Here is an 8,824-nt window from a genome sequence, read left to right on the forward strand (position 1 = left end):
CTTCAAGATAAGCTGGTAGTAAGCAAATGAATTAGCCTTCTATACAGTTTTTAGATTTTGACCAATTAAATGCTGGAGGACATCTACCAAAATAGATGGCTTGGGTTTTGAAGTAAAGTAATTTAGAGTAAAGTAATTAGATCTGAGGACCAATGCTACTATAAATTGAAGGAAATAAAACTGTATCATCAGCATTCAGGCAAAGGCTTATCTGTCTTTTCTCTATGGCAGGGAAGCATGGATTTGGCTCATCCAGGAATAATATCAAGTCATTAAGATACACATGAAGGAGGAGAATCTGAAACATATTGCAATTGTCACCCTTGAAATTATCTAATCTGTCAAGAAACTGTCTCTAATGACCTGGAATCTGGAGAGTGGTGTTACAAGTCTCATTTAAGTATCAGTAGTCAGAAGTCTATATTTAGGGCAAAGCCAATTCCTACACATATGCCAAGGGCTGATGGAAGATCAATAATTTCAACATTTTCAAAGTTCCCAAGAAACATATTCACAAACTGATGAGGCTCTTATGATGTTGGTCAATAAGGCAAGAGCTTTGCCTAAAACCCAGATACTCCTCCTGACAAAGATACTGTCCTGAGAAATCAAGAGCTGCAATTTATCAAAAAGGAAATAGGCCTACATCTAAATGGAATAATTTTGAGGGAAAAGAATGCATTTTTTTTACTGACATCACCCTACATATAATTCCAAGCATTTGTTTACTCCTAGGTAACAGAAATAACAAATAGACAAGGATCTAAGCCCATCATAGAGAGCAGTGTTGAATATTCCAAAGGCAAATAGCCTTTACCCAGTGCTTTATTTAATGATAAGCTCTTACAGACAGCCTGACTTAGGTCTTCAATTTCAAGGCAGTTGATATGGGGAGTTTGGCTCAATATCACTCTTCTATGAGCACCAAAAAATAAACTAAGAATCCTATGGTTTTCATCTCTGGTGACATAGCTACAAAAAAGAAATACTGGCAGCTTCAAAGTATGCTTACTGCCAATTCTGAATTGCAGTAAGATTAAAGGGAAATAGTACAGTAGCAGAGGATGGCTGAGATTGGTCCCTTTGGGTTCTTCAAGCTATATGTCATAATTTAAATAAATATCAGTTATATAACAGTAAAAAAACACTATAAGCTCAAATGGTATATCAATTAGGAATATTTTAGACTACAAGAAGAAAACATGACTGTGGTGGCTTTAATATTAGGAACTGATTTTTCCTCACATAAGGGGAAGTCAAGAGGAAGCAGTTGTTGGTTCTGGTGTAGTTAGCTCCAGAGCCTCTGATTTCCCTTGATAATTCCCTTACAGACCCAGGTTGGCTGCTGCAGTTCAGGTTACATTCCAACATAGGGAAAATAAAAAGAAGAGGTAGTACCTATTGAAGAGTCCAACTCTAGACTAAAATCCTATGTGTGATCATTCAAGTCTGACTACAGGCAATTATGTGGCTTGGCTTGGCAGGCCTCACAGCTAGAAGCTGTCCTCCCCATACCAGCCTTGGTGCAGAGCCAATGCATTGTAATTTTCTGAAGAGAGTTATAGCCAAGGACTGAGCCCAATCTCCATCCCACCCCACCTGGGCTACCATGCTTCTACTTATCTGCACACATCTATCTGGCCCAGGCATCTTTATTCAGAGGCCTTTAATAAGGCTCTTCTGAGGCACCTGCACCAAGACTTCATTACCAGGACTCTCACTTAAGCATTTTCTCCACTCTAATTCAGTACTTTTCTACTCGTTATCCTTTCCCCTCTCCCTCTACCAGACCCCCCGGTTCCATTAAAAGTCAGGAACCTTCTATTTCAGGCTCCACAGCAATGAAACGTTTCTCCCATTTGTGCTGCATCCACCTGACGCTTGCCTAGCACTGTTCCATGAGGAAAAATGGAACACTAGGGAACTGGTGACACTTTTTACCTCTTGCTTGCAGTGTCACAATAAATATAGACTCGATTGCTACTTTCAGTTTGGCTTACTGTCCTCACTGACCTATCTCAACACCTGGCAGTTTAACATCTACATCAGGAAAACAAACTTTCCCAGAGACCATACAGCAGACTTCAACCTCTTATTGGCCTGCACTGAGATACACATGGCTGTTCTTAGGTGAATAGTATGTACAAAGAGAAAGGGGTTGGTCCACCAACCATCAGTGCCTGTTACAATTTGGAAATTAATTCTATGAGGAAAATACAGGCCTAGGAGCTGAGAAAAGAGACATGTGCTCTTAGAAGGAGGTTGTTTCATAAAAGATTAAACTTTATGCTCTAAAAGATAAGATTTGTAGATGAGAGGGCATGACAGATGGAATAAATCTAAAAAGGAAAGGTTTTAAAGGAGGAAAATCTGGGACTTAAAAAAAAAGTGCTCCTGGGACAGAGAAAGGAACATCCTATTCTTCTGAAGAAGAAGAAATGGAGAAAGAATGTTTTGATTCAGTAAGTAGAACACAGTAACTTTCCAAAATGATGGGGGGGGGGGCATTCCACTCTTATGGGAGAATCTTTAACAGGTCTAGTGCTGGCAAGCAAACAAAGAAATGCCTATTAAAAATATGCTATTGTCTATCCAAACATGTCAGTAAACATTAATGCCAAAGAGGTCACCTTAATACACGCAGATTACATTCTTCAGAAAATCAAGCAAAAGGAAGAAAGCACCATTCTGCAACCATCTCTGCTTTTAAGTCCCACTGAGATACACAGGGTATCCATTCATGGATATGAGGCATATGGCCCTGAAAATATAAGCCTCTGATCTTACAATGGGCAGAGTAATCTTTAAATTAAAACATGACATCAAAAAGGCTCTGAATAACAACCAATTTAAGTTGATGGTTTCTTTCTTTTTGTTTGTTTCAGGCTTTTTGTGTGCAAAGAGAGATGGGGGCACTGGTCAAATGGAAAACACATTCAATAATTGCACAGATAAGATCAAAGCAATATTTTCTCTATATTCCCTAAGAGGCATGTTTCTCCTGTTCCTTATTAATTGGCAGTGGCGGTCTAAACAAACATTGGAAATAAACCCAGCGATTCGGGTTCTTTCATGTCTCTTGCTATACCTCCCATGGAGTAACAGGAAGTTGGACACTGAAAAGCTCCAGGGCCAAGATCTGTCCTGTTATGTCCAAGTGAGCTACGCCAGAAAGAAATCTGTAGTGAAAGCTTCCTTTCAAAATAGTTCCCAATAGGCCCATTTTGAAAGTGGATATTTTTCTTCCTGATCCCAATTGGTAATTAGATATTCCTGCTTATTAATCTACCTAAGTGACTGTTCCTGAATATTAAAATATGGGATCATATCACCATGCAACTATGCTGGAGATGGAAGGAAAGAAAAAACTGTCAACCCACAACTGTAACCTTCTAAAAGTAAGGAGGACAATAACCCAACAAAAAGGAGACATTTTAATTAATACACCTCCCTGTGGCTTTGCCTTTCTTCTTGAGAGCTCAGCTGGAGTAATCAGAGGAAAACCTGAAGGAAGCCTCCCCAGAAGCCTCATTGAGCACCCTCCAGCTGAGTCTCACTGTGTGTTGACAACTGTCTCCATTGAGTAAGAGACTTGGCATGATCCATAATGTACATCTGCTCAGAGGAATAATTCCTCCTGAGAACCATCAGGAAGTAGCCTATTCAAAAAGCAAAAAATTAAAAAGTTAAAACCCTACTCATTTTAAAAGTAAGAAACAACCAAGATCCCTCGGTAGCTCAGTCAAAATGTCCGACTTTGACTCAGGTCATGATCTCGCAGTTCGTGAGCTCCGGCCTGGTGGGGGGCTCTGTGCTAACAGCTCAGAACCTGGAGCCTGCTTCAAAACCATGTCTCTCTCACTCTCTGTTTCTCCCCCGCTCGTGCTCTGTCTGTCTGTCTGTCTCTCTCTCTCTCTCAAAAATAAATATTTAAAAAATGTTTTTTTCAGTAAGAAATAAGCAACAATCATTTAGGAAAGATTCCTTCTAAGCTACTGGCATATGGTATAACTTCCTCTTTAGAGATTTCCACTTCTTTAGCAGCTTTTTAAAGTATAATTTATAATACCATAAAATTTACCCATTTGGAGTGTACAGGTCAGATGAGTAAGTTTATACAGTTCTGTAACCATTATCAGATTCAAGCTTTAGAACACTTTTATCACCCACCATGGGCCCTAAATCCCTGCTCATACTCCTAGTATGGCAACCTGCTTTCTGTTTCTATAGTTTTGCCTATTCTATAAACTTCATATAAATGCAATCATACAATATATATTCTTTTTTCTATGGCTTCTTTCACTTACCATGTTTTTTAAGTTAATTCATGTTGTGGCATGTGTAAGTAGTTCACTCCTTTTTACTGCTGAGTACTATTTCATTATATAGGTATACCACATTTTATTTATCTGTTCTTCAGATGATGGACATTTGAATTGTTTCCAAATATTTAGAGTTGTGATGTAACATGAGCATTCAGATACAACAAATCTTTATCTGACATAAGATTTCACTTCTCTTGGGCAGATACTGTTTCTAGAAAATAAATTGCTAGGCTACACGGTAAATATAGGTTCACCTTTTTAGGAAACTGCCAGGCAACTTTTCAAAGTAGTTGTATCATTTTCCATTTCTATCAGCAAGGTATGAGAGTTCTAGTTTCTTTGTAACTTCAGTAACAATATTCTTTCTTTTCTGATAACAGAACCATGTGTAATGGTTTCTTATTGGGGCTTTAATTTGAATTTCCCTAATGAGTTAAAATGCTGAATATCTTTTCATGATTGTTTGTTTACTATTCATAGACCTTTTTTGGTGATCTATTCAAAACCTTACACTTTTTTTTAAATTGGGTTGTGCATCTTCAGATTATTTATTGTAAGAAATTTTTTCTTACTCTGGAAGTACTTTATCAGATATATAATCTGCAAATGTTTTTGCCTATTCCTTTTTTTTTTTTTTTTTTTTTTTTTTTTTGAGAGAGAGAGAGCATGCAAGCATGGGAGGGACAGAGAGAGACAGAGAGAGAGAGAATCCCAAGCAAGCTCTGCACTGCCAGTGTGGAGCCTGATGCAGGGCTCAAACTCATGAACCACAAGATCATGACCTGAACAGAAACCAAGAGCTGGACACTTAACCAACTAAGCTACCCAGGCACCCCTCTCCCATTCTTTTTGCTTGTCTTTTTCTCATTTTATTAATCCCATATTTAGTATAGTTTTAATTTATCTTTTATTGTTCATGTTTTTTGTGTTCTAAGAAATCCAAGGTCACAAATATTTTCTTCCCTGCTTAATTCTAGAAGTATGAGATTTTCAGATCTTATATTTAGATTTACGATCCATTTTGAGTAAAACTTTGTATATGATGTGAAGTAATGATTGAGGTTTGTTTGTTTATTAATTTGCATATAGATACCCAATTGTTCCAGTACCACTTGTTGAAAAAGTGGTACTTATTCCACTAAATTAACTTTCAAGTTTATCAAAAATTAAGTGACTATAAATGTAAATTTATTGGTGGACCCTTTGTTCTATTCACTGATCTATAGTTCATGATGCCAGTATCACACTGTCTGGATTATTGTTGCTGTATAGTAAGCTTTGAAAATTAGTATAAGTCTTCCAACATTGTCCTTCTTTTCAAAACTGTTTGGTTTATTCTAGGTACCAGGCATTTCCATTTAAATTTTACGATCTATGTGCCAATTTCTATAAAAACACTGCCAGGAATTTGATAGGTATTCTGTTGAATCTATAGATCAATTTGAGAACTGCTGTTTTAACTAAACTAAATCTTCTAATCTATGAATATAGTATACCTCTCCACTTACTTAGGTCTTCATCAATTTCTCTCAGTAATGTTTTGTATTCTTCAGCATACAGTTTTTTACTCTTTTTTTTGTTAAATTTATGCCTAAGTATTTTATTCTTTTTGGTTCTATAATTAAAATTTTATGTTATTTATTTTTGGGTTGTTAATTGCTAATAGATAAAAATAATTGATTTTTGTAAAATGATCTTATACCTTGTGACCTTGACAAATTTGACTGTTAATTCTAACAGCTTTTTAACAGATTCCTTAAGATTTCCTACATATAAATCATACTATCTGTGAATAAAGTTAATCTTACTTCTTACCCTACAACGTATGTCATTAATTTCTTATCCTTGCCTTACTGTACTGAGTATAATCTCCAGTGCAACACTGAATAAAAGTGGCTAGAACAAACATTCTTGTCTCCTTTCAAATGTCAAGGACAGAAAGCATTCAAGCTTTTAATATTAAGTATGATATTAACTATAGCCCTTTTATCAGGATGATGAAAGTCTCATCTGTTCTTAATTTGCTGAGAACTTTTATCATAAATGCATGGTGTATAATTTCAATTTTTTTACATCCAGTGAGATAATCATATGGCTTTTGTACATTATTCTATTGTATCACACAAACTACTTTTGATAATAAACCTTGGAGTATGAGGAGCTTAGAAGTCACTACTCTATCCTAATAACAAATAAAATGCTGAAGAAGAAGAAGAAGAAGAAGAAGAAGAAGAAGAAGAAGAAGAAGAAGAAGAAGGAGGAGGAGGAGGAGGAGGAGGAGGAGGAAGAAGGAGAAGAAGAAGAGGAGGAAAAAGAAGAAGAAAAAACTTGAAAAATCAACAACTCTTCTTAGATCCATCAGAGATGTGAAGCCACAGGACAAACTTCTACCCCAAAAGGTGGAGACAGAGAGGTGGAAAGAGAGAATCATGGCTTACTGGAGTAGAAATACAAGAGTAGAAAAGTCTGCAGGGACTAGTGCTGGCATAAGAAAACCTAGACAAAAAACTGACAACTGTTGGAAGCTCAATATGGATAAATCTGAGAGATTAAAACCTCTAGAGGGACCCAGTCTTCAGGGGCCCCACAGTTTTGTGAATTTTACCTCCAGAAGTTCTACCATTTTCTCACTGTGAATAGTGGAGAAAAATCACCTAATGCTTCTGGCAGGAGGAGAGGAAATGGAACCATTTCAAAAAACAACAGGTCATTCTGTTCTTCTTAACAAAACTTGCCCTCAGCAGAAACAATTTTACCAGAACCTAACCTGCTGAGGTTTAACCAAAGTCTAACCTACCTGGGGAAGGAAAGTACCAAACTCCATCTCCCTGTAGCCATCATGTTCCAGTTAAGTAAGGGAAAAACTAGGAGGCACCAGAGAAGTTCACACTCACAACAGAGACCTAATCCTAGGATGGCACCTGATCCCTACATTACTAAAGCCCTTCTTACCATAGTTCCTTTTACCCAGTACTTCCTGTCCACTATCACAAAAAATTAAAAAGCATACTAAAAGGCAAAAAGCATAGTGTGAGGATATTCACAAAGCACCAGAACTGCAGTCAGATATAGCAAGAATGTTGGGATTATCAGACCGGGATTTTTTTTTAACTGTGATCAACATACTAATAGTTTTAATGGAAAAAGTAGGCAATATGCAAGAATAGATGGAAAGTGTAAGCAGAGAGATGGAAATTCCAAGAAAGAATAAAAAAGAAATGCTATACATCAAAAACACCATAACAGAAATGAATACTGGACACAGCTGAAGAATCTCCAAGCTTGAGAAAATGACAAAAGAAATTTCCAAAACTGAAAAGTAAAGAGAAAAAAAAGACTGGAAAAAAAAAAACAGTATCCAAGAACTGTGGAACTACAAGAGGTATTAACATTCATATAATGGAAATAATTGAAGGAGAATAAAAAGATAAATCAACCTCACATTCCCAGAATAAACATGATTTGGTCATGGTGATAATCCTTTTTATATGTTACTAAACTCAGGTTGCTAACATTTTGTCAAGGACCATTTGCTTCTATGTTCATAAGAGATACTGGTCCATAGTTTTCATTTCCTGTTATTTCTTTAACTGCTTTTGGTATTAGAGTAACAGTGGCTTCATTAAATGAGTTTTGTTGGATCTATTTCCTGAAAGAGTTTGTATACAATTAGTATTATATGTTTTTTAAATATTTTATAGAATCTTCCAGTTAAACCACCTAGACCTGAGCTCTTCTTTGTGGAATATTATTCTTTCAATTATTCAACTTAATAAACCTTTATTGGATACCTATGATATATGCAGTTCTGTAGCTGTCTTTGAAGAAATACAATTTCCTATTTTATGGAATTTACAATCTAATATAAAGAAAAAAATATTCCACATCACAAGTCAATCACGCCTTAATATAAAGCACTGTTTAATGGAGACACCATGGTGAATAAAGCACTTTACTGAGGCTTACATTCAAATTCAGCCTCTGTCATTACCTAGTAGTTTGGCCATAATCACTCAGACATTCTAAGCCACAGTTTCTTCTCTATAAACAGATTGAGTTTATACTAGAATATGTGTAAGATCCTTCTAATATTTAAATAATTTGGTCCATGGTGAAAGCACAAAAATGAATTTTACCACAAATGGTAATGTGAGAAAAACTTTTATTATAACTCATACCAGAGAGAAAATAGTATTCCTAGTTTATGAGGAGATCCCAAAAATCAAGAAGAATCTCACAAAACAACATAAAAAATGGCTACAAATCGTCCTCAAACACATGCAAAGTTTTTCAACATAGCAAATCAACTGTATACTAAGAACAACCAACTAGAAAATGTAGTCCAAAATGTATTGTAGAAAAATATAAACATTTAAATAATAAAAGACATCAAATATCTTTGAATTCATCCAATAAATTTGTGAGCTAACCACTGAAAACTCCAATATATTGCTAGGAGAAATTTTTTTTAATTTTTTTCTAATGTTTGTCTATTTTGG

This window comes from Panthera leo, chromosome A2, assembly GCF_018350215.1.
Source record: "Panthera leo isolate Ple1 chromosome A2, P.leo_Ple1_pat1.1, whole genome shotgun sequence".
Lineage (NCBI taxonomy): Eukaryota > Metazoa > Chordata > Mammalia > Carnivora > Felidae > Panthera > Panthera leo.